At 47.3% G+C, this 26,744-nt stretch overlaps 1 protein-coding gene and 1 non-coding gene across 5 annotated transcripts in view; both read left to right on the top strand.

Annotated features, from left to right (window-relative positions):
* Positions 1–26,744, top strand: part of KCNIP1 (potassium voltage-gated channel interacting protein 1) — a 256,313-nt gene that overhangs the window by 212,301 nt on the left and 17,268 nt on the right. The gene's annotated exons all lie outside the window — the stretch shown is intronic.
* Positions 21,808–21,914, top strand: LOC139011806 (U6 spliceosomal RNA). The gene has a single exon (XR_011471639.1). It is a non-coding gene; the product is annotated as a U6 spliceosomal RNA (small nuclear RNA).

The raw sequence follows: 26,744 nt of genomic DNA, 5'->3' as shown, positions 1-26,744 counted from the left end.
TCCTCCTCCACACCATTGGCACTTGGGACAGAGATTTCGTTGCTGTGGTTGGGAGGTTCTGTGCAGTGTAGGATACTTAGCAGCACCCGCTGGCCTCTGTCCACTAGGTGCCAGCAGCATCCCCCAGCTCTGACAACCAAAGATGCCTCCAGAGTTTGCCAAGTGTCCCCTGGGGGCAAGTATCTCCCTGAACCACTGCCCTATCAGAACTCTTGGGAACACGCTCAGGAATGATCACAGCCACATCGTTTGCATAGAGGTGTTTTGCCTTTGTCTGCCCCATCCCATAAATATCCTATCAGGCTCTTTCCAAATCTTAGCTATTGTAAATTGTGCTGGTAAGTGCCCGTCAGCAGATGAGTGGATTAACAAACTGTGGTACATCTACACAATGGAATACTACGCTGCTGTAAAAAGGAAGGATCTCCTACCATTTGCAACAGCATGGATGGAGCTGGAAAGCATTATGCTAAGCGAAATAAGTCAGTCAGAGAAAGATAAATATCACATGATCTCACTCATTTGTGGAATATAATGAACAACATAAACTGATGAACAAAACAGATCTAGAGACAGAGAAGCATCGATCAGATGCTCAAACCTCAGAGGGAAGGCAGGGGAGGATGGGGGAAGGAGGAGAGATCAACCAAAGGACTTGTATGCATGCATATAAGCCTAACCAATGGATGCAGACACCAAGGGGGTGAGGGCATCAGTGGGGGGGTGGGAGGGAGTGGGGATAAGGACACATATTTAATACCTTCATCAATAAAGAAAGAAAAAATCCTATTAGGGTCAATGATGACTAGCGAGAGAGTCAGGTCACTGTTGGGAGGGACCAAATTAGTTTATCCAAATGAGACTTAGTACTTTACCAGAAGGCCACTCAGAAACCCATATGCCAACATCGCATTGTAGATTCCAGGTAATGAAGTGACACGCTCCTGGGTCCTCGGGACACTGCGCCACAGACCGCCTCTGCTTGCTTCAGGTTGCACAGAAGTGAGCAGCTGAGAGCAGCAGAAGTGGCTAAAACAGAATCTTATTTTCTCACTGCTGGAGGCAGACACTCAAGCAAGTTTAAGCAGCGACAGGTCGTATTCAGAGGAAACCATTTGTCCGGAGGGAAGATTTGTGACTAAGAAACTGAATTTCAAGCACCCAGAAATTTCCAGAGGAGATTTGATTCCCCACCTGAGACAGTATTCCTTCCTCTCCCGAGATGCAAACCTTCAAACTGTACATATTCATGGAACTATTATATTCAGCTATACCTTCTCCATGAGACCCAGCTGATTATCTCCTCGAGCATAAGAGAATGATAATTATAATGATAGTTCTTTCTATGAATAATGACTAATGTATTTCAGTCTTCACAATCACTGTCTGAAATAGGTACTAGGAATATCTGTTTTACAGAAAGGGTAAATAGCTCATCAGTAGTCACAAAGCTAAGTGGGAGGCAGAGTTAAGAGTCAGTGCAGGCCGCCTGGCCCCAGGGGCTGCCATTCTCGGGTGTCAGGGACCCTGCTAAGAGGCTTATGGCATTATCTCACTTAATTATTGAAACAATCCTATGATACAGGTACCAATATTATTCCCATTTTACAGATGCAGAAACTGACTCCAAAAGTTTAACTGACTTGTCCCAGGTCACACAGCTAGTAGGCAGCAGAGCTAAAATTTAAACCCAGAAATTCTGTGAACCTTTGATTATTTGGCAGAAACTAGGTCCTATGTACTATTTTTATTATGGTCTATGCCCCCCCTCCCAGATTCATATGTTGAAGCCCTAATTCCAGAGGTGATGGTATTTGCAGGTGGGACCTTTGGGGAGGGTATTAGGTTTAGCTGAGGTCATGAGGGTAAATGCCTTGTGATGAGATCAGTGTTTTCATGAGAGGCAGAGCCTAGAGCTCTCTCTCCACCATGCGAGGATACAGCAGGAAGCCAACCATCTACAAGCCAGAACCCGACCATGCTGGCTCCCTGACCCCAGGCTTCCCAGATTCCAGAACTGTGAGGAATAAATGTCTGCTGTTTAAACCACCCTGTCTGTGGCACTTTGTGACAGCAGCCTGACCTAAGACACTCGGCATTTGTGAGTGTGACTGTCTTGATTCCCAAGTTTCCTAAGGGACCTTGAAGACCACGGCTGGTATCCATGTGTCAGGAAGTGAAGGTATGAATTGGAATCCAGTCTTTTGTGGTGTCTGTGTCAGAACCAAAGTCAGGTATCTGGTGCATGAGGTCAGTTCACTACCCACTCACCTTCCTCCTCCATTCCCATCCCACCCACCCCACCCCCCATTTTTCTCCCCCAGAGAGAAAATCTCATGAATGACCCAACCTTTGTTTCTCTGTGGCAAACAGACTGGAGGGGAAATGCCTGCTAGTGCTGATAAAGAATTGAAGAGGGCCAACAAAGTAATGACTCTTAGCCAAAAAAAAAAAATAGTAATTTGGGACAAATTAGTGAGAGAGGTGTCCAATTCTGTGCAGGGTCATATCTACGACACAGATGTTTTCACCTTACAATCTCTATGGAAATAAGAAAAAGCAATTTGTGAAGTGGACCCCACAAGTGCTCCAGTTAGGGCAAAATTTTCTCATCAAGTGAAAGAAGGAATTTCAATACAAACTTAAAAGGGGGTTATATGTAGAGGGAAGATTTGTGCAGATACCACGTGGCACTGGATGGAAATGTGATGTGAGAAAAAGGCAGGTTCTCTAATGAACAGTTCATGTATTTCTCACAAATACCCAACCACAGAAGCACCGTTTAGTACCTGGCTGTGCTAGGTAGACCTGGGTTTGACACTCAGCCACCCACTCACTGTGAGACCTGAATTTGCCTCTGGTCTCCTTGGGGATGAAAAGTGGCGATACCCCCAAAGGTATGTTGTGAGGATACAGAGAGAGCGCCTGTGTAAAGAACCCCACACTTTCTAGAAAATGGTAGTTACGTCTGTCATTTAGGTAACTCACCTGAGAGGCAGGTGTTTCTAAAGTTCAGCGTTAGGAGACAATCAGGAGGGGACCTGTCTTTGAGGCCAGAATTTTTGGGATAATTTAAATCTTTGCATGGTGACATCAGGCAGAAAGTGGGGCCCACAACTCCTCCTTCTCATGTCTTTCATTCCCAGAAATTCCAGAAAGTGGCAAGGGACTCAGTCTAGTTCCTGGCACCTGGCCTTGCATCTGATCCCTGTTGGTGGAGCTTCGATGTCGTGTTGGGGTTAAACAGGGCAACAGATGAAAATGTAGGACAGAAAAGTGGCTGAGACCAGAGCCACCTGCCCAGAGCTGACATCTGGAGCAGTGAGCATGTGTAAGCTTGCAAAGGGGGAGAATACAGAGGCAGGAAATAGTTGGGGACAGCCCAAGTCTTAAAAGGCAGAGAGTTGTTGGAAAGGAAGCAGTAGAGAAAAAGGAAGTAGCAGGTGAAACCAGGAGAGGTACAGGCTAGAGAAGCCAAGAGAACAAAGTATTGACTTATCAGAAACTTGGAAGGCTCTCCACTCTAACTTAGTTCATGTCTGGAGATGCTGAAGCCTAAAATCTCACTGAGCCCATTGGGTTATGTATTACACTCGCTGGGGCCCGGGAGGAAAGGAAGCCAGTAAGTCAGGAAAACCTCTGGGCAGGTGAATTTGTCAGGTTTCCTCCTGGGCAGGTGGGATCTGGAATGGCAGAGTGGCATCCTGGGAGGGAGAGGAAGTACTCATGTATGGTGTTTGCCAATCTCCATCATGTAAATACTCCTATTGTGTCTGACTTCAAGCCACCAAACATTTAACAACTGCCTTGCTGATTCAGTAAAAATGTAACAATCAGCTTTTACAAGCTGGAATGGCCTGACTCTAGGACACCACTGCCCAGGCACCAATGAGATTGGAGGTTGATATATAGAACCAACAGGGGGGTGGGTGTGTAGGTAGAGAAGACAAGAGTTTCCCAAGTCTCGCTCAGATACGTAGAATATGTCTCTCTCTGTCACAAGGAAGGAAAGGAAGGAGAGACCAGCATTCACATTTAGTTGTTGTTTAAAATTGATTACACTTACATGGGAGAATATTTCAACAACGGGTCTCCTTCTGACCCCAGGCCCTCAGTTCTCCTCTCCAGAGAAAACTAAAATTCTCAATTATCTAGGTATCCTTCTGGAAATATATTGTGTGTATTCCATTGTGAGTGTGTGTGTGTGTGTGTGTGTGTGGTGTGTGTGTGTGTGTGTGTGTCCCTTTTCAAAATTAAAATGGTAATGTACTAAACAACTTGCCTTTTTCACTGAATAACATATTTTCAGTCATCTTTTGGGGAAAGATACATAAGTGTGTTGTATCATTTTAATGGCTATATAGTATTTCTTTTATGCATGCACTGTAGTTTCCTCACTGAGGGCCATATAAGTTTTTTCATTCTTTTGCTGTTATGAACAAATGATGTGATGAATATCCCAGGACATATATTTATGCACATGAGTGAGCATTCCCACAAGTGCAATTTCAGGATCAAATGGTGTAGATATACATTTTTCCTCCCAAGAGGTTATATGAATTCACATTCCCACCCACAATTCATGAGTGTCTTTTCCCCACGTTGTTGCCAACAGAGTGTATTCTCAAAATCTGAGAGCAGCATTTAAGTGCATGGTCTGTTCTCACATTTGGAGCAGGTTCTCTTAGTTGAGGTGGGTAATTCACAGAAGAGGACACTGGGCCTCATGGACATGAAGGAACTTTCCCTAGGACCTTTTACAGGTCTCCATGACCCTAAGTCTCCAGTCTTTCCCCTTCACCATGCTAGCCACCCTCCCCCCTGGGCGCACTGCTGACAATTCCGTGTAGAGGAATTCAAAAGCTTGGGACACACCAATAACATCACTTCTGCTCTTGAGGTTTTTGTTTTGTTTTGTTTTGCTTTGCTTTTGCTTTATTTCCATAAGTTTTCCTCATTCAGATTTGCTCTCAATGGTTTGTACTATTGATATCAAAGCTGCCCAAACACAAGTATAACCGTGTACTCAGCCCAGCTTAAAATTACTTTCTTGGTGACACAGTTTCCTGGGACACTTCGTGATGTCAAACAGGACCACCTACTAGTATATTCCAGAATAAGCTTGATTAGCTTTTCACAGAGAAATACGAATCACTGTCCCTTTCAAAAATAGCCTTCACCTCTAAGTCTATCTCAGATTGGAAGCAGGAAGCCGCTTCCTTTATGGCTCAAACAGTCTACACACTGAGGCAAATTCCCTCTGAGTCACAAAGAGAATATGTCAGGAGACGTTGCCAATTATTGTTACACCCAGGGAGTAGATGTTTAGGGCTTGGTGAAACCTTTGGGGAAATTGCCTTGGGAGAAGAGGAAATAAAAGTAAAGATTACTATGAAACAACTCAGAGATTGCCGGCTAGGAGGAGGGGAAAGGTGGAGGGAACTGGGAGGCGTGGAAGGAGGAGGGAAGGGGGAGTGCAAGGAAGAAGGCTAGTGAAAATAAACCAAGCTCTAAGGAGAACAGCGGGAAGGGAGGCTTGGGAGCCTGGGTTTCTGACTTCTGATGCCTGCCTGGCACCTAGCTGGTGCGCCTGTGTTCTGAGAGGATGTGGATGGAGGGCGAGTCCGAGGGGCTGCAAACATTGGGAATAGTGGTGGTCGTGTGCTCCTCTCTGAAACTTTTGCACTACCTCGGGCTGATTGACTTGTCAGACGGTAAGCGAGCCTTCAAGCTTCCCCGTTTTATAGCGATGTGGTTTTTGGATTAGGTTGTTGTGAGAGTAGTTTAGAAAACGCACGGAAAGTAGCGAGGAGACCTTAGAGATTTGCAAAAAGCCAGGCTAACACAGAACCGGGCTGGTCCCCGCCTTCCTCTTAGGGCTCCCACTGGTGCGCTGTCCGTGGTGCTGAAATGTCACGCCTGGCTAGTTAGATAGGAGGTTGCAGTGGGGTTAGCATCTTTTCTTCTGACCTACGTGCATGTGAGCCTTGGCGGAGTGCTGGCTGTGAGAGACCAGCACAAGGCATCACAATCCTCTCTCAGGTATCTGTTCATGATTTATAATGTTCATAGAAACTAATGAATTGTAAAAGTCATTATATTGATTGACTTTAAGAAGGAGCTGGGAAGATGATGATGGTAAAACTTTTGTAAAATGCTAATCACGGTGCCTGACAATTAGAAGACATTTAACAAATGTTCGTTTCTTTCTCCAGCCCTTAACCTTCACCCTCAAAAGAGCCCTTATTCTGAAACTACCTCATCAGCTGTGGTTTTAACTTCTATTCCTTAATGAGAATGTACTCAAAAGTTCTAGTTTATGACTAGAAAGTTAGTGGTTGGGTTTCCAAAGGAAAGAAGCTGGATAAACGAAGAATGTTTTCCTCCTCCTTGTGAGAACATCGTTTTTCTATATGATTCTTATCACATAAAATTAAGCTCCTGGAAAGATCCCAGTTTTGGTGAGCAAAGCTTTAAACAAGATCAGCCTCTAACAATGTATATCCAATGTATAAACAATGTGTATTCCATATGTATTCTTATGTTACAGCATAGCATAGCATGAATTTCTCTTCAAATAGGTATTACCTGCCATAACTACACATAATAATGAAATACCTTTGCAGACAAAGGACTAGCTAGCGTACCAACCAAAGCTGAGGTATTCCAGAGACTGAATTGCAGTTGGATGAGCTCTGGACTAGGAGTCAGACCAGGTTTCTACCAATAATTTGTCTCTGGTTAACCTTGGTCAAGTCATCTGGATCTGTTTCCTTATGAGAATATTGATGATTTCTGATCTCTGCTTCATGACATTCTGGAGTGACCCAGAGGTTTCATTGTATTTGGTTTGGTCAGCCAGTCTCTGAGCCCTTCATCTCTACTTCAAGACCAGCTCCACTTTATCTGTTCTATATGCTAGCCCTGTAGGTAAGAGCTCTTTAAGCTTTAGCTGAAATGTTGTGAGTCCATGATTCTATGAGCCTATGATTGTGTTTTCCTGAGATTTTGAAAGCTGAAGCACATTCATAAAACGTTCTTTCTTAAAAACCACCTGAAATGTAAGAATCTGTAAGAATAGTTCTGTGTGCACAGAGAGACTCTTTCTGGGCCTTGTAGAACTCCAAACTCAGCTTGCCAGTCCATAGCAGTTGGGCAAAGTCGCTGTTCCCCACCAGATCCCAAGAGAAGTAAAGACCTTCAGAGCAGATACCCACTGAGATTACAAATTAATGCAAGAGCTTCCTTATTAGGCTGAAGGTGCCATGGAACTATTACTCTGCTCTTCCTTTCCCTATTCAGAGGTATCCATCTCCCTTCCCTTACTCTAGCATCTCAAGATTACATTTTTTTTGTTTTATTATCACAGAAGCTATCAGTTATTCGTTTAATGTTGTAGTAATGAGGGGATTGAGGTGAAATGTACAGAATGTGTGTTTAAGATTGCCCCCAGGCACCCTAGGTGATCAAAGGGAATAACATTTATTAAGCACCTATAATGGCCCAGGTATAGAGCCAGGTACTTTTATATATACACTAGAGGCCCAGTGCATGAAATTCATGCACGGGTAGGGTCCTTAGGCCTGGCTAGCGATCAGGGCCAATCAGGGCCTTCTGGCTGCCAGTCAGGGCTTTCCTTTGTTCCACGCTGCCCCCTGGTGGTCAGTGCACATCATAGTGAGCAATCAAACTCCTGGTCTCCCGGTCAAACTCCCAAGGGGACATTTTGCATATTAGCCTTTTATATATATAGATAAGCTAATGTAACCCTCAAAATAATACTCTAAGGAAAAAAATTAAAAACAATGAAAAGTAGACAGCATTGTTCCTGTTATATAAGGAAGAAGAAAGGTTTAGAGAAGCTACAAAAAAAATTTCCAAAGCTACAGGGATAGCAATGAGGAGGTATTGTCTCTAAAGTTTTACCCTCTTTCCTGGACACCAAGTGCCTCAACAAACAAGCCAGTTCCAGATGTGGTGTGTCATCATGTCTACACACAGAGGCTTTTATGCCAGAGCCTCCACCATATGGTGATGTGGGAAACTCTGTTCACTCATTTGCATACTAAGAGGAGAAGACCACCTCCTACTAAATACACTGGTACCAATACAATGCAGTCATTCTACGCAGAGTTATGGAACATCTTTGAAAACCCTTCAGTAGTCTTTCTTGGGCTCTTGATCTTAATCTTATTTTATTTTCCAGTAGTAACTTTGAAGTTGTATAGATATTGGGCCCAAAGTCAAAAGAGCTGGGTTCCTATCCTGGATGTGCCATTTATCAGTTTGTGACCTTAGGTGAGTCCCTTTTCTTCTCTGGCTGCCACTGGTAAAGTACTCATCACCTCATTCAGTTGGGTTATGGTGGTAAAGTACTCATCACCTCATTCAGTCGGGTTATGGGGGGCTGAATCATGGCCCCCCAGAGACTTTAGGTCCTAATCCCTGGGATCTGTAGATGTCACCTTATAAGGAATAAGGTTCTTTGCAAGTGTGATTAAGTTAAGGACATGGAGATGAGGAGATTATCTTGAGCGATCAGGTTAGGACTTATATGCCATCATGAGTGTCATAAAAGAGAGAGACAGACAGAGATTAGGCACAGACAGAAAAGGAGAAGGTGATATGAAGATGGAACAGGGCTTGAAGTGATGTGGACACAAGTCGAGGAGTGCTGGCAGCCACCAGAAGCTGGAAGAGGCAAGGAATTGATTCTCCCCTAAAGCCTGGCCTTGCTGATACACACACACACACACACACACACACACACACACACACACACGGTGCATACACACTCCCACATTGAATAAATGAATTAACCCAAGTGGATTACTCCTCTCCACACTTAGCCACACTTCTCTCTTTTCTCTTTTTCTTCTTTCTGCCTCCAGATTTGATTAGTTATTTTTAATTCTTCTGTAGATATAGTTATATTTTATGTGGCCCACTTAATCCTTGATTACTTAAATACTGGTTTTAAGCAGGGTCTATTGCCCACCTTCTATGAAATATCAGAAGACAAGGACACTTACGTTTTTTGTCTCCCATTTTCCTCTCTACTTACCAGATCTATTCATTACAATATCCTCGTTACATTATTGGGCTTTATGTTGTTCCCAGAACATACCTCTTTCAAGATAAATGGGAGGGCTTTCCTCAGAAATCTCATCCCCCATGAGCACAGCACCATCCCCTGTCTGGGGGAACCAGTTCTGTCTCTAGAACTTCTCTACTTGTATGACCAGCAAGGGACCAGCCAGACTCCCCTCCTCCAATCAGGAGAACGCACTCTGTGTCCAGAAGCCTTCCCGTGGGTCTCAGAGGGGTATCTAGAGCTGCCCCCAGATCTAGGCAGCCACAGCCTGACAACCCCCAACATGACCAACAAAATGGAACTGACTCCAGTCAGTCTACCACATTCCCACCTTCTTCCCAAGCCCATTCTGCAGCTGAGAAAACCTTCTACCACCCATCTAGATTGGCAGCTATAAAAGAGTTGGCATTTTACAGTCTGTCATAGCAAGTGTGATGGACGTTTCCAAATTCTTTCTCTACCCAAGATCATAGCTTCTGAGAGGGAGTAAGAGCCCATACACACCAAAGCAACTGCATGTAATTGGTTTGAGGTTCTTCAGAGACAGGGAAACATAAAATGTTCAACTCACCGGATTTGTAGAAACATGTTTTCCTCTTTATTTATACAGTTATTGCAGAAGTGAGGAATTCTCACTTTTTAAAACAACCCCTTGCACTACAGGTAAAGGGAACATGCCCCTAGCTTGCCCCAGCAACCCAATCCCACCTTATCCCCAGGCTGAGTCCATTGTGACACCAGCCGTGCTCAGAAGCTAATGATAATGATGCAGATTCCTGGGTGGCGACATAGAAGGGCTACCACCTGATTTTTGTATTAAGAAAAGTGAATATAAAATCTACTTAAGGAATAAAATAAACCTGCTTGGACAGTCCATAATATTTTCAACTACAGACAGAACAGAAGAGAAAGGAGAAGAGGAGAAAGAGGAGAGGAAGGTGAAAAGTAGAGGAAAAGAGAGGAGAGAAGAGAGAAGTGGTCATAATGGCAGGGAAGGAAGAGGTAAGGAATAGGGAGAGAGGAAGGGAGGGGCGTGGGGAGACAATAACAGGACGGAGGTTTAGCCAGGTCTGCGGCAAGCCCTTGATCCTCTGTGGTTCACTGGGGTGTCCAGTAGGTTACATCCTATCACCACTGGCCTTTACAGTCCTCTGGCTAATTAACAGTTTATCAGCTGCTCTTTGGGCTTCAATCTCTAGAGACTACACTGCAGGAAAAGTCACAGCAGCCCACCTTGCTATGGCCAGAATACCACACCCCAGACAAAGCCAGCCCCAGGGAGAAATCCTGCTTTGTCTCTGAGTTCCACCAACTTGGCTGTACAAAACAGTCTGTCTAGTTACTGCTCCTGTCATCTCTCAGGCTGGGCATTGGAGGTTTTCTGAAATAGACTTCGGTGTTGCACACAGTCGTTCGTTTATTATATTCAGTGCAGCACTCTATTGAACCAGAGCCCTTGAAATGAGTAAGCGCTGCAGTATTGTTCCTTTATTTCCTTCAAGGCAATACCCAAAGATTAAAATGTCAAAGCCACCCACAGATTGCTCCTCTCTGCCTTCACCTGCCCTCCCTGTATCCCCTTATCTTCTCTCTATCCAGCTCCAAGGCCCCAAACCTCTCTCATGCTCCTCAGAGCCTCCTACTGTGATGCCCAGTGGGGCCGGTCTTTCCATTCATTCTCTGCCTGACTTCCCTGCTTTTAGTCCATTTCCGTCAAAACCCACCTAGTCTATGTCCCATTCCCCCTGCACGCTCACTGATGCAGAAATCCTCTTGAAAAACAGATCCCCGCGCAGGCAATCATTTTGCCAGTGAATTTGTCTATGAAGAGCCTGAGTAAAACACTTTTCTTTAATGATGGTGCTAACCTAGTGTACTGGCTTTAGACTGTCAGCTGTTTTCATGTTTGCTTAATTTAAAAGCTAGAGGGGAGATGGTTGAGGTGACCTGTCTCTTCAGGAGTCACCTGAACAGTGCCTCCTAGGGGAATTGACTTGAAGAGGAAAGTCGGTTCTGGCACCAAGAATAAACATTTGCTGAATGGATGAATAAATGTCTTTATCCTGCAGACAAAGGGGAGACTTGGGGAGGGGCTAACTCATGAAGACAATGATTATGTCTGCCCCGCTCACCACATATTCCCTCTGCCCAGCACAGTGCCCAACACATAGTAGATGTTCAGGAAGTGTCGAATGAATGAACAAATAACTACTGGGTGACAGGCCCAGGGATTTATTCTCACACCATGAAATGCACTGGGGCCCAGACAAAGGCTTCCAACTTCACAGCAAAGACTCCACATCGCACACTGAACACAGAGTTACTTCTTGCTCCTCTCTGGTGGGCTTCTGTTTTCCTCCAGAGCCTGACTCCTTCTCCAGCCCTCTCTTTTCCCTTTTCACACACACACACACACACACACACACACACACACACACATACACACACACACACACGCTAAATAGTCCGCTCTGGCCTGCCCTGGGGTCATCGCCTGGTATTGCAGAGAATAGTCCAAGAATAGAGACGTTCTCCTACCTGCTCAATGGATTCTCAGTGAAAGCCAGTGATAAATGGATTCGTTCATGCACAAATTAGTGACCAAGCTGTTCATAGCAAAGGACCTGAGAACCCTTTCAAGCGCGGCCCTGGGACACCCTCCATGCCATTTCTACACGATTCAGCAAAGAGCCTGGGTGGCATCAGTAGACCTCCACTCCACACTCAATCCTATCCCTCAGGCAACACGAATGTCCCTCTCTGCGCTCACACTGGTCATCTGTGAAATGATCAGTGTGATTAGATTAGTGGTTTCCAAATGGTGATCTGCACAATCACCTTATGGGATTTGGGGAAGGACAGCGACACTGACCTCCCACTCTAGCCCAGCCTCTGACAGCTTTCACCCATTTTTCGTACTTAGTTAGCCTCCATGCAAAATTTCCTTTGATTAAAGAATTCCTTGCCTTTATAGGCGTTTGAAAACCACTGAGTACCAGCTAAGATCGGTCTAACCTTGAAGTTTTCATAGCCCCGTGATTTCACGCCATGTAAGAAGACCCATGATGTACTTGCCTCCATGGCGGACAGAAGGGATCTGACCCAGCCAGGGCCACAGCATTCCTACAGCATCTTCACCATGACAACCACCCATCCGTTAGGACGCCTTATGTGTGCACTGGGCTTGTACCATCAGCAGCCATAAAACAGAACTAATGGGCGATGTTTCCATTCCCAAGGCTGCTAGAGTTGAAATAAGTTGAGGGGGTGTTGCAAAAGGGAAGATGAGAGCACCAAGCTTCTGGCAACGAAAAGGAATGTGTCATAGAACACTTAGCTGGACCAGACCCTGAAGAGCAGGGAAGTGACCAGGAGCCATGGAAATAACCCTGGAATTGGATCAGAGGCCAGAATTTAAACCCCAGCTCTGTTATATGTTGACTTATAACTTTGGGCAAAGTACATAATTTCCATGAAATTTAGTTTCCTAGTCTGTGAAATGGGATAATATACCTCAGCTTGCAGGATGCCGGGAGGATTGTGTGAGAACACTTGGCTCCGTGCTAACACAATAAATATTCTACAAGGGGCCAAAGGGAGGAAGTGACTTGCCCAAGGTCACTTCCTCAAGGTCACACAACAATACCATTATCATCACATTGCCCAAAGCTCAGCAATGCCATGGTCTCAGAGGCTCGTGGTGCCCAGGGAGCCAGCAGGGCCCACGGAGCCTCTGCCTCAGTTCCCCACACTTCAGGGGGACGGCCCTGGAGCAGGCGCTGAGACACCCGAGAGTCTCACTCTCAGGAATTCAATATAGAAAACACATTAAGGCCTGTTTACATGGAAGTGCTGTTTATAATGATTGTTCCCTGCGGGATATCCCCCCACGGCTTCCTCCAATCCTGTTCTAAACTGCTCCGCTAATAGAGCTCTCCTGGCCTCCTCAGAGAGACATTCACAGAGGCTAATAGAGACATAATTCAAAAACTGCTTGATATACATGCCCTCAATTTCCCCAAGAACCACCCCAGCAAAGATCCCCAAGCAGGCAGCACACGCACTGGCCAGATGCAATGAAACATGCGCGGTGTGAAATGGACGGGCTCCGGCGCAGCCAGGTCTGCATTAAGCTGCAGCCGTCCCTGCACCGTACCCTCAGATCCCGCCACGGCCAAGTGCAACAGGGAAGAAGCAGGCTGCTGGATGGGAGCCCCGAAGGACCCTTCCTCTCGGGTCTCTGCTCCGAGCCATTTTGGACAAGGCGAGCGAGAGACAAAGAAGCATGAAACAGACTGTGGAAGCTCAGGGGGGAGGCAGGGGTGGCTGAGAAGAGATCCACCAAAGAACTTGTAGGCACATATGCATAACCCATGGACACGGACAACAGGGTGGTGGAGGCCTGGGGCGGGGGGCAGGGGCGGGCTTGAGGGGGTCAGTGGGAGAAAGAAAGAGGGCATCTGTAATACTTTCAACAATAAAGATTTAATTAATAAAATAAATAAAAAATGAATAAGTTTTTAAAAATCCTCCAGGTCAGGAGAAGCAACGAACCAGCGCGGAGCTCCTCCAGGAATAATCGCTTCCATCTCCGTGTGTAAAGAGGAGGAGGCGGAAAGAAGCTGGGTGCGGGTTATCACAGGGCAACCCTCTTGCGACATCGTGGGAGCAGCGTAGCTTTACAGGGAGATCCCAGTACAGACACTTACTCCGTGGGGCCCGGGGGAGTCCCTTAAGCTGTCTGAGCCTTAGCTTGTCCAGTGGCAAACTGGGGACACTAACTCACCTCCCAGGATTGCTGGGAAGATAAAAAATTAACAGATGTGAAAGCACTCAGCATGTCTTGACACAGGAATTCATTAAACTTCTTTTATACAAATGCCCTCTTTCCTAAAACCTTAATACAGAGAGCGTGGACGTGCTTCTATGCTTGTTAAACAAATAAATGAGTGCTGAGCAGATCCTAAACATACTAAAATTAAATTAAAAGAGGTACACTAGGACTGATTAAAAGAAGTTTGACGTGCCCAAAACTAATAAACTTAATGAAACTTGGTCTCTCAAGAAGGAATTCATATAAGTTTAAAATAGTACAGGTTCAAGGTGACTTTAGAGAAGTTTCTGGAGACTCGGTCCATAATTGATTAATAAACTAAAAATATAGAGAACTTCCCAAGGCTAGGAAAGTAGAAATCCAGTGCCTTATCCTCTCCCCCCAACCCCCCCCCCCCCTCCCGCCGCCACCACCACCACCCCCACTACCTTTTCATTGCAGAAGGAATCAAAGCTCAGAGAATAGAAACCAGGGGTTTCCGGATATGGTTCTGTGTTCTTTGCCCTGTGCTGGCCTCTTTGGGGACAGGCCAGCCTCCCACACATTGTCATTTAAAGATGGCACCAGAATGCCCAGCTGGTATGGCTCAGTGGTTGAGCATTGACCTATGAACCAGGAGGTCATGGCTCAATTCCTGGTCAGGGCATATGCCCAGGTTCGGGTCCCAGTGTGGTGCATACAGGAGGCAGCCGATCAATGATTCTCTCTCATCATTGATGTTTCTATCTCTCCTTCTCTCTCTCTCTTCCTTTCTGAAATCAATAAAAATATTTTTTTAAAAGATGGCGCCAGATTGACACCCAAGCAAGGTAACCCAAGACTCAGTTCACCACCACCCTCCTCACACAAGAATAGACAGGAGAAGGAGAGGAAGGAGCCCCGCCTGCTGCACGCCTACTATGTGCTGGATCCTGGGTAGCACCTAACCCTCAGGAAGACCCCGACAAGTGAGTGTCCTGCAATACGAGACAACGCCATTGGGCAGGCGCCAGAATTGTATGGAATTCAAGCCAAACTCTCTGGGTACTGCCTCCAACTCCTTCCACTTCTCCGACTTCACAGATGCAAGCATCTGACTGCCAAAGGCTCTCCGTCAACATGGCCTGATTTGAATTGACATGAATGAGGTTTTTCAATTGTATAAAGTATTTGAAAGACCCTGTGATTTCTCCTGTCATATAGGGACTTTGTGGCTGTGCTCAGGGGAAGATTAGCAAGCAGAAGGGTAGAGTCCCTAGGATGGCCAGGCGGCTGACAGGAGGGAAGGCAGCAGGAGGCAGGGTGGAGGCAGCTTCGCCCTGCCGGCTCGCTCACCCGTGCGGCTCTCAGGCGTGTGGCTCTCAGGCGGCGCCTTTGCAGGAACCGTGGTGGGAAGGACCCCAGAGAACCCCAAACTCTGGGGGCAGATCTAGCACAAATGAGCATCCTGGCCTGGCCCCTCCAGGATGACAAATGCCATCGATCCCGGATGGGGGAAAGGCTGACGTGCTCTCAGCCAAAGACCTCAATTTATCTTCGGGACCATTTTAATTGGAAACCTCGCCTTGCTGCTGCCCACTTTTTCAGAAGTAATTAGAATGCTAATCTATAAGAAAGATGTCTATTAAGTATAAATTAATAATAGATAATACATTTTAGCTTGCAATTTTGAATAATACGGCCATCTCGTTCTTAAAGTAAAAATTCATATATTTTTAATAAGCCTGAGGCGGCTCCCAATGAACCACAGATGGTTCATTTTTATTATCCTATAAAGAGACATTATGGGTAAATGTTGTTGTTTTTTTATGGCAAAACAGAACCTTAGAGATGCTCTTTTTTGGGAGATCTCCAAGCACTTTCTCAGCATCAGGACTCCGTCCTGTCATCGTGGGGACTGAGGTGGAGACTGAGATGAGGTGACCTCCACCACCCTCTCAGACCTTCATCCCGCCCAGACAGGGGCAGTGTGGCAAAGACAAAGGCAGTTCACATTGCCACTTTGTCCCTTGATGACTAGTAACCAAGCCCTAATGACCTAGAAATGGGTGCTTATAACTAACCCTCATGCGGTTACTGAAGGCATATGTAACGCAGGCTGGGGCATGCATTGGACACAACAGCTTCACCGACAGGCTCTCCCGAAATGTCCCTCCCTCGCCTCTTCACACCTAGGACCACGAGGAGGACCACGAGGAGCATCCGCAGCTGTTCCCACTGGCGCCCGTGCACACAACCTGGTGTTCTACCTGCAAGGAGAACACGTGTGTTCTGTCCACTTGACAAGCATCCATGAACCCTCCTACAAAAAGGTGTCGTTTGGAGAACAAATGATTCTGAACTATCCTAAGAAGAGGAAATGCGTAGAACACGAGGTTGGTAACTAGCTGTCCTCCCTGCACCAATTTCTAGGTTATTGACTTAAAATAGCCAAAGATAAGTCAGCATTAACCACACCTATTCTCTGTACCAGCCCCACTGCTAGGGCCCACCATACAGAGAGGTGACACAGCTCTCTCCCAGCCTTCCCCACTGCACAACACAGTTCCACCCTCCACCCAATTGCTCAAGCCTGGTAAGTCGTCCTTGTCACCTCTTGGTCCCTTCCCCTCACACCGCACCGCCCCCATACATCCCCAAGTCTGGTGGACTCTCTCTGCTAAAGAGATGCAAAATCTGCCTCTTAGTGGTCTCCTTCAGAGTTCACATCACCTCTCAGCCAGTTGCAGCACTCTCCTACCAGGTCTGTCTGCATCTTATTGAAATACTAGTGGCCAGGTGCATGGATTTGTGCACATTGAAAGGAAATTAATTAGAAGAAATATTTTAATATCGCTATTTGTCCTTTCTCTATAATGGAAGTGTCAACCAAATTCACGATTGACAATGACAGATCAAAACACATGCATGTGATTGGCGCCAGTGAGAACTTTATATGTATCGTGCATGTGTGAGTCAACTTAGCCTTTTATACATATAGAATAAACTTGCCTCATTAGGCCTGCTTTCTGGTGTAGCTAAACTTTTTCTAGCCCAGTGAAGCACCCCAACTTCTCTTTCAGGTAATTATCAGCAACACAGCAGTAAATATCAACACGAAGCACATTATTATTGTAGATCACGCAGGGAGAACAAAGGGTAAATATTTAACTGCAGCAGTGTTTGACTATATTCTGCGCAGTGAGAAAATCTGAAGTCATTTTCAAGGTCCACCATTTCTTACTTCTTTTCAGTCGGGTCAAGTTTCTAATGAAAAGAAAATAGGATTCCACCGAGTCTCCTATCTACCCACTCCAGGACTTCTGTGAGGGTCAAATGAGATGAGGCACGGGAAAATACTTCACAGACATTTGATTAAAGTGTGAAATGTTTCCACCTAGTTGTAAAGCAGGTAGTGTTCCTGGGCTGAAGAAACTGCAAGGAGGCTGGTCGCTAGGGAGAGAAAGCCGGGTGTTGCTATGTGACGTCATTACCTGGATGGTCGGACACTTAGCATATTAACCTTTTATATAGAGAGATAATGTGCACCAAAACCCATGTAACCGATACCCAGATTTAAAACAGAAGAAGGAGACAAGTCACCACCACCACCACAGCATCCTAGAGGCTCTTTACTTGATCCATTCCAATCGCTACTTCCAAGGATAACCACTGTCCTGACCTCTAACAGCAAAGATCAATTTTACTTGCACTCTCCGGGGTCATCCATACCGGAGGATGCTGCTGCGGTTAATTCAGTCACATCACTGTGTAGCATTTCATTGTGTGAATGTGCTAAGAACTTGTGTTCATTTTACGGTTGATGGACCTTAGGTGAGTTTCCAGTTTGGGGCAGTTATAAATGTGGCACTTCTGCTTCCCATTGCTTGAAAGGTGGAAACCCAAAGTTGACTGACCTGACCAGTTACCACACCCCACTTCCTCCCTCGGTCATTCTGCTCCACCACTTGGCCTCCAGTTAGTTCCTCAAAAGGACGCACTCATCCTTGTCTGATCGTCCTTACACATGCTGTTCACTTTCTCGGAAACTCGTCCTACTACTCGCTCACCCTCACACTTCAGGTCGTATGTCTGCAGATGCTTCTTCCTTCTTTATTCTTTGTTAATGTGTTTTTATTGATTTTTTGAGAGACAGGAAGGGAGAGGGAGAGAGAGAGATAGAAACATCGATGAGAGAGAAACATCGGCTACCTCCTGCACAGTCCCCTCCAGGGATTGAGCCTGCAACCTGGGCATGTGCCCTGAACGGGAATCAAACCAGCGACCTCTTGGTGCATGGGTCAACACTCAACCAATGGCAGGGCAGACTCTCCTTCCTTCTAACTCAAATCAGATTCTTGCTGGAACCCCCACTATTCCCTCACAGCACTTAAGACCATTCATAACTGCATATTCATGTATGTGATTATGTGTTTAACGTGCCAGTCCTGCTGAACTGAGCACAGGCCTGACTTCTCTGTGACCATGTTGCTGGCACTTAGAATAGTACCTGGCACCGAATCGGAGCTCAGCACCTATTGTTTAAATGAGTGACTGAACTTGCCTCAGCCTCGAGGAGCCCCTGGTCAGGGGGACAGAAAAGTCTCGCTGCGCCGACCATCCCCTGTGCCGATGCTGCCAGGGCGGACAGCAGAGCGTCCGTGTCTGAGGAAGTGGCCCTCGAGGTGACGTTTTATGGCGGCTGCACAAGCCCAGCAGAATCCACTCACACTGTCGTCTGAACAGTGTCCCCTGGAGGTGTGCAGTGCAAGGGGACCGATCTGAAGGAGACCGGAACGTAACCCAGCACACAGGGAAGGAAATCAGGCAGCGGGCAGAGGCGAGAGCACGTGCAAAGGCAGGAAAGCATCATCCAGGAAGTCGTGTTGGCAGAACAGCAAGCACTGGAGAGAGTGAGTGTGGGTGGCAGGGGGACAGTGGGGAGGAGAGAGACCATGTTTATTTGAACCTGAGAGCTAAGCAGGGTGCAGATCATGAAAGGCCTGGCCCGCTCATTACGGAGCATGGCCTTTCTCCTGCAGGCAGTGGGGAGCCACCGGAGGCTTTAAAGCAAGGGCACATTCAGATGGACTTCCTTTGAACCTTGATTTCTCCTTCCCCAGAGCCTCTACACAGGAGGGTCCTGCGAAGCGCCAGCTCATCTTCCCTCCCACTTAGAATGTCACACACACACACACACACACACACACACACACACTTCCTTCCCCTCTAGTGAGCTCCCGCCCCTTCAGATCTCAGGCCACCATCACTCCCCGACTGCCCACACTACACCGGAGCCCCCTGCCACTCCCTCCCTCCCGTAGCACCCAATAGCGCCCCCTTGCAGCGCGTCTCACAGTGACAATTTATACCTGTGTCTGTGGTTCTAGGCCAGTGATGGCGAACCTTTAGAGCTCGGCGTGTCAGCATTTTGAAAAACCCTAACTTATCTCTGGTGCCGTGTCACATATAGAAATTTTTTGATATTTGCAACCATAGTAAAACAAAGACTTATATTTTTGATATTTATTTTATATATTTAAATGCCATTTAACAAAGAAAAATCAACCAAAAAAATGAGTTCGTGTGTCACCTCTGACACGCGTGTCATAGGTTCGCCATCACTGGTCTAGGGGAAGTTCCTCTCGAACCAAACTGTGACTTCACTGGGGCCAAGAACCACACCTGTCCTTGCTCACCATCGCAGTCCCGCTGCCGTCCCCGTGCCTGGCACGTAATAGGCACTCCATGGTCCATGCCCTCTGGATGGCTGTTTGACAAAGGCCCTTCTGCCTATTCCTGCGGAGAACCCGCCGGGAGGGCTCAGCCTATAGGCCCGAGCTTTGCTGTAGTCGGTATAGGGGGCGGGGGGTGGAGGGGGGTATTGAGTACCTCAATTTGATCCCAGGAATGGTCACGCCCAACACCCCAGCGAGGAAATGCCAAAGGAGGCATTTTGGCCCCACGTCTGTCTGACTGCAGAACCTAACTCCAGTGACTGTATTTTCTTATTTTCTGTATTCTTGATGCTCCTGCATTTGGGGCCTAGATCCTAGAGAGACGACCCCTCACCTCCCAGAGCCGCTGTTCCTAGGACTTGCCAATGACTCCCCTGCAAGTGTGCCTTCGATATGCAAACCAGCAATCCGGCCCCTGCCCCAGCCATCTCCTTTATCTAACTCGCCCCCACCAAGCCAGCGTTCCCTCTGCCCTAAGTCACCCCAGGGCCAGGTACTGGACAACTAGGCGGCCCTCCCCCAGCTCGGAGGCTGCCAAAATTCTCCAAACTTTCTAATCCTAAACTTACTCACATACCTGAGCGGCCTCACCAGTCCCTTCCCACGAAATCCCCAATAACGGCTGTGGGCCACGCTCCCCCCCGCCCCCCCCCTTCTGCATGGCCCTGCCTGGCGTGCGTGCTGCCTGTTTTTAGGGACCTGTGAGTGTAAACTTCTTTGTCTGTGACAGTCATTCCCATGCCTTACTGCACCTGATTAACACAAACCCTGGGTGCCAAGTTTAACACAAAAAGCCTTTAGGGTACCCAGGCGTCCCAGGATCCTGACTCCTAGAGGCTGTGACTGTGCAGCGAACATCTTCCGATCCTCCTGACTCCCCACTGGCATCTCAGGGGCATCGGGGATGTTTGCCCATAATGAGAAGGAGGCGCCGGGGAGCCCTCGCCTCCCAGGAATCTGCCCGAGCCCCGCGTCAGGCCCAGGCACAGAACTTCCTGCAATGGCCTGGGGACCAACCAGCTTTACAAATTATCAACATCTCCCCATTAGCTGCTGCAATATTAAATTGTGTGACTGGAAATGAATGAATAATCCCACGGGCGAGTGAGGGAGCCCGAGCAGCAGGGATTTAATAACAAGTCCTGCCCTCTCTCCAAGCGGAAGGTCTCCCTAATTAAATATTAAAGATCTAGCTGCACAGCTACAGCAAAAAAAATAAAATAAAAATTTGCTTTTTCAGCAGCGGAGCTCTGGGACCCTTCCCCAGCAGACCCAGGTGCCGTGGAGTGGCCCTTGGGGACCCAAATGAGGGAGCATGGGACGGCACACGCAAGCACTGCAGGGTGCCAGGCACGGGTCTCGAATGCCTGTCACACTTGGTCCTCACGGGACCCGGGGATGGGGGTAGGATCGCATGCAAGTGGCAAAGTTGGAATTTTCACCCAGTTCGATGCGGTTATAGCGCGCACACACGTGATGTGCAGTTAAGAACAAGGGTTGTGTCGTCAGGCAGACCTGGATTTGAGTCCCAGGTCTGCCGTGTCCAACTGTGCGGACTTGGGCAGGTCACCTTACCTCTCCAAGTCTCAGGTCCTTTGTCTAGCGGTGTGGAGCTCACAGGGGCTTGGGGAAGGTGATGGGAGGTAATGCACATGAAACCCTAGGTCAGGGGTCCTCAAACTTTTTAAGCAGGGGGCCAGTTCACTGTCCCTCAGACTGTTGGAGGGCCGGACTATAGTTTTAAAAAAAAAAAAAACTATGAACAAATTCCTATGCACACTTCACATATCTTATTTTGAAGTAAAAAAAAACAAAACGGGAACAAATACAATATTTGTATTTGCATGTGGCCCGCGGGCCGTAGTTTGAGGACCCCTGCCTAGATGCAGGCTTGGTACCTAGGAAATGCTTCTGAAATGTCAGCTGTCAGCTGCTGTTCTGGTCAATGGAAGACACACACACACACACACACACACACACACACACACACACACACTGTCTCAGAAATGCCTCTTCCAGAATGGAGAGTATCCAATCTACCACCTCTAACCAGGCTGTGTCTTTTTCCCTCTTCTTTCCAGGTTCGGGGCAAGTTAGGTGGGGGCTGTGTAGCATTTATGAAGCATATACTGCATGCCAGGTACACCTCCACTCATCAGCTCATTTAAGTCTCAAAAGAATGTGTACTCGCTTCGGCAGCACATTTACTAAAATTGGAACGATGCAGAGAAAATTAGCACGGCCCCTGCACAAGGATGACACGCAAATTCATGAAGCATTCCATATTTTAAAAAAAAAGAAAGAAAAGAATGTAACAGCCATTCAAAATCCAAACTCTCGAAGATAATCATTGCTAAGATGTTCATGTATGATATTCTAGAGGTAGATCAATAGATAGATAGATAGATAGATAGATATTTCTTATTTTACAAAACCTGCTTTTCTCCTCACCTAGGAATATTTCTGAGAAATAATTTGAAATGTATACAAGGTTGCATTTCACATCCCTAACCTGGTCCCACTGCTTCCTACCTTCCTAGATTGTGCTAATTAACACACTTACTTTACATGTTTAATCTCTCCCTTTTAATTATGACTACCAGGACCTAGTTCTCCCTGCAGGGTCCTGGGCCAACTAAAACAAGAATAAAGAGGAAGTTCCTGATTCGCTAGAAAAAGTCTTCCCGGACACTTTCTCCAGCCTCTTGTATTCTTGACGCCAGGCAGGCAGGCCTCCAGCCCTTAAGCTGCGGGCGCCGTCCCTGGCCCCCGTGTGTACAATAGTGCCGCCGGTGACCGCTTCTCTCTAGTGCTGTCACTTGCTTTATTTTTCATCCACAGCACACAGCACCACCTCTGACCCCTGCTCTCCACCACCCAGGGCCTAGAGGAGTCGCTGGCACTTAGTAGCTACTCAGCAATTGTTTGTCGAATGAGTGAGTGGCGTTGTGAAAACAACTCTGCGTTGGCAGAAGGACGGACTTGAGCTTAATCCTGCTCTGCCAGGAATCCGGTGTGCGATCTTGGACCGGTCAGCCACGTCTGTGATGTTAGAGGGCAGGACAAAAGCATCTCTGTAATTCGTACGCTCTGTGGCTTACATAGCTTTGTTGTTACCTGGTGAAGGTTGCTTTCGCGCTCAGAAAAGGGAAACAGAATTGGAAATGCTAAATGGGCGGCAGGCAGCTTGAAGCAGGGGAGGAGGGGACCCTGAAAACCATTTGGCGTCTCCCTTTCTGCCACCTAAGACTGGGTCTGCAAATGCTCAAGCGCTGACAATGTGGAAAGCATGAATAGAGGAAGCTGGTCCCTGACTTGCTGAGACAGAGAACCACAGAGACGCATGAGCGGGCCCCTGAGGGACCCACAGGATGATCCCTGATGTCAGAAAGCATCTGACTGTCAATCAGGTGATGAGATTAGTCTTTGCTCTTCTGTTTGCTGTCTTTGCGACCCCAGGGATAGCTCATAAGATCTCTGATTCCATTTCTCCTAGTAAAACAGGGCAGTCTATCCCATTCCTGACGTGTGATGTTAGCAGCACAGAAGCAAACATCTGACACAGCCCAAATCGGGAGAAGCTCTCTCTATTCACAGGACACCCTTTTTCTCCATGTTGCTGAGTATCCAAAACCTGATATTCTGTGACGCTTTTAGATGATCACAGGACGCACGGAAGTCACCTGGAAAAACGTGGTGTGGAGGAGGGTTGTTAAACAGGGATTGCAGGCTCAGGCAGGTCATGTAGATTAGTGATGATGGATAACAACTGTCCATTGGTCTTAGTGTGGAGAGGTAATAGGGAGTAGTGGGGACTGCGGTTTACTAGTGAGCTCATGCCTGTTTAAAGCGAGCCACTGCTCCTCAGTTCCAGCCAGCTGCTGCCAGGTGGTAATGCAGGCCTGCATAGCTATCGTTTCAGATTCTAAAGAGAAGCTAAAAATCCATCTTTTGTGTGGAATGAATGTTGACAAGATTCACAGTTAAAAGAAGTGAGACAACAGCTGTACCCTGAGGGCTGCCAGACTAGGATTTCCGAAGGAAGCTGTCCAACGATGGAATTGGCCGCTAATTAGCCAAATGCTTTCCAGGTATCCTCTTGGCTGCTGTCTCGAGGCTCTTCATGTATTTCCTAATTAGCTGCTTGTAGCTCTACACACTCTTAGCAAACAATGAGCACTTACTAAGCACCTACTAAGTGCAAAGTGGACATTGGACATCACCTGGGGAGTGAGATACAAAAAATAAAAACCAACCAAACAGGAACAAGGCACCGTCTCCTCACCCCACCCCACTCTGGTAAAAGAAAGCTCCAACCCCCAAAGGTAGATCGGGTATCTGTTGGTGATTATTGAAGACTAGAGGCCCGGTGCACAAAATTCGTGCATGGGGGGGGGGGGCCTCAGCCCAGCCTGCACCCTCTCCAATCCTGGACCCCTCGGGGGATGTCGGAGTGCCGGTTTGTCCACGCAGTCTGCTGCTCAGTCATTTGGTCACCCCTCACTAACCCCCCTGCCGGCCTGGTTGCCCCACGCAGCCTGTTTGGTCATCTGTTTGGTTGTTTCAGTTGCGACGGATGCTTAGGCTTTTATATATATAGATGGTAAGTGCTCCTGGAGTTTGGACAGAAAGAGAGCTTTTCACGTAGCATTCTGTGAGAGCTGCCAGAGGAGGTGGCTCTTAAGCCAGGTTGAGAGAGCGGCTGGGGTTGGGGTCCGCTGATCCCATGCTCTGGCAGAGACAGGGGTCCAGACACCAGCAGACTGTGGCTGCACAGAAAACCCACGCTGGGCAATTGCGGGGAACTGTGCTAGAAAGGTAACCAGGGCCCCAGAGCAGACCCTTCCATGCCAGCTGGGGAATCCAGGCCTTTATCCTGAAGATTCCTCAGCAGGGGGGTGGTGGTTTGTAGAGGGGCAAACTGATGGAGGAGCACCCCTGTCCTCCTGCTTTCTCCAGAGTGAGGGGTCTGGGCAAGGGCCCCAGGCTTCTTCCAGGTCCGACTCCCACCTCTTGTTTATTTCAGCCCAAACAGAACAGGCAGACAGAGCTTCCCCAGACAGCGGCACGCAGGCTGCTTCCGTGGGGGGGGGGGGGGAGGCCTTCATGTAATGATCTGAGTCTTGAAACAATTCCAAGAGGCGGCGGGCCTTCTAAGTAGGCAGTATTTCCTTTTTTTTTTTTTTTTTTAATGATGGTTTCATTTTCCATTTTTATTGGCCCTTCACTGATTGCTCCCGGGCTCTCTGACTGGCTGTGAGCTGCGCTGACATTTATAGAAATCAATACATTAATAAATCACGAAGTTCATAATGTCTGATTTGCTTCTAAATGAGACAGAACTATTATCACCATAAAGTTGCACATAAAATAGGCCCAATTGTGATGTATTGTGTAGTCTAATCAAAGGCATTGGAGTGAGTAACCTTTCCCCAAAAGAGGGAAGCAATCAGGGCTGAATAACTTCATTAATAATTCAAGGTGTGTCTGCCCAGGCTTCATTTATTCAGCGCACAGTTAAGAGGCTGCCGAGCCGAGGCCTGGAGATGACACCTCGCCACCTCCTCCCTGCCTCGGAGACCCCCGCTCTCCCACGACCTGGTGCAGGCCTGGCGCGGGGCTGTTCTGCGCCAGTTGGGGGTGATGTCCAGCTTCCTTCATCAGCTAAGAAATGGAGCAAAGCAGTTCACACGCTGACTGTCTGGATTATTAAGGGCAGAGGACTGGAGCCGTGTAGTAACTCTCAGGGAGAAGAGGCAGGGCATTTTCTCAAGGGCTTACGTGGTTACGCCCACGGGCTCATGCTCCAGGCTGTGTTTCCTGTGTTTCCTGTGTCCCCCACCCACAGTGCCCTGTGCTGTTCCACGCACCTGCGGACCGAGGTGCTCGGTGCTCCTTCATCCAGAGTCTTGTGTTTGCACGTGTCCGCCGCAGTTGATACAGACTGACAATGCTCACTTACGCCACTTCATGTCCAACTGAACTGGCACCTGGGTGCCTCTGACAGAGTGAATCCCAGAAAGAGGAAATCTTCCTGTGTTAAAGAGAAGCACATTTCATTACCTAGATCAGTGGTTCTCAACCTTCTGGCCCTTTAAATACAGTTCCTCATGCTGTGACCCCCAACCATAAAATTATTTTCATTGCTACTTCATAACTGTAATTTTGCTACTGTTGTGAATCATAATGTAAATAAGACCATCCTCTCTCCCCAGGATGGTCTTAGGCGACCCCTGTGAAAGGGTCGTTCGATCCCCAAAGGGGTCGCGACCCACAGGTTGAGAACCGCTGACCTAGATCCATCAGAAAAGGCATAATCTAGACCTAGAAACTAGATAACAGATGTGAATATTGGATTCTACTGTGGAGAATGACCCTGAAAAATCATAGTCATAGTATGTGTTCTAACATTTTTTGGAGCACCTACTATGTGCATAGAGCACTTGACATACCTTATTTAGATTGAAGGAGGGCATGATTAGTCTGATAACCATATCTCTCCTAGGGACATTGAGATGATTAGATCAATTGTGAAATTATTACCATGCTCTCTGCATTCCCCAACATAGGCACTCAATCCAAGGGTACGTTAGTACTGAATTCCAGCCAACGCTCACCTGGCCAATCTCCAGTATTTCCCCACCTATGATTATTTTACACTAGAGGCCTAGTGCATGAATTCGTGCATGGGTAGGGTCCCTCGGCCTGGCCGGTGATCGGGGTCATCAGGGCCATTGGGGCCGGCTGGCCAGGGGGAGGAGCCGCAGGAGGTTGGCTATGGGAGCGCACTGACCACCAGAGGGCAGCTCCTGCATTGAGCATCTGCCCCCTGGTGGTCAGTGCATTGTCATAGTGACCGATCCTTCTGTTGACTGGTCATAACGGTCACTTAGGCTTTTATACTAGTATATATAGATGGTGTACAGAAGTTTATTTTCACACTAACAACAAAGAAAGGGTATATTTGGTTGGGTTTCAGGTGCTGAACCTACAGTATGAAGTTGGTTTGAGGACCTGAGCATAAGGATTTGGGAGTGTTGAACATGTGCCCACTCTCCTCAAACAGCAGGAGTGTGTGAGGGAGCTGGGTCAAGCTGGGGTCGTGCACTTCCCTTCCCAA

Source organism: Myotis yumanensis, unplaced genomic scaffold, assembly GCF_028538775.1.
Source record: "Myotis yumanensis isolate MYYU_CA2020_CCGP unplaced genomic scaffold, mMyoYum1.0.hap1 SCAF_5, whole genome shotgun sequence".
Classification (NCBI taxonomy): domain Eukaryota; kingdom Metazoa; phylum Chordata; class Mammalia; order Chiroptera; family Vespertilionidae; genus Myotis; species Myotis yumanensis.
This window is presented reverse-complemented; position numbering and strand designations above follow the sequence as displayed.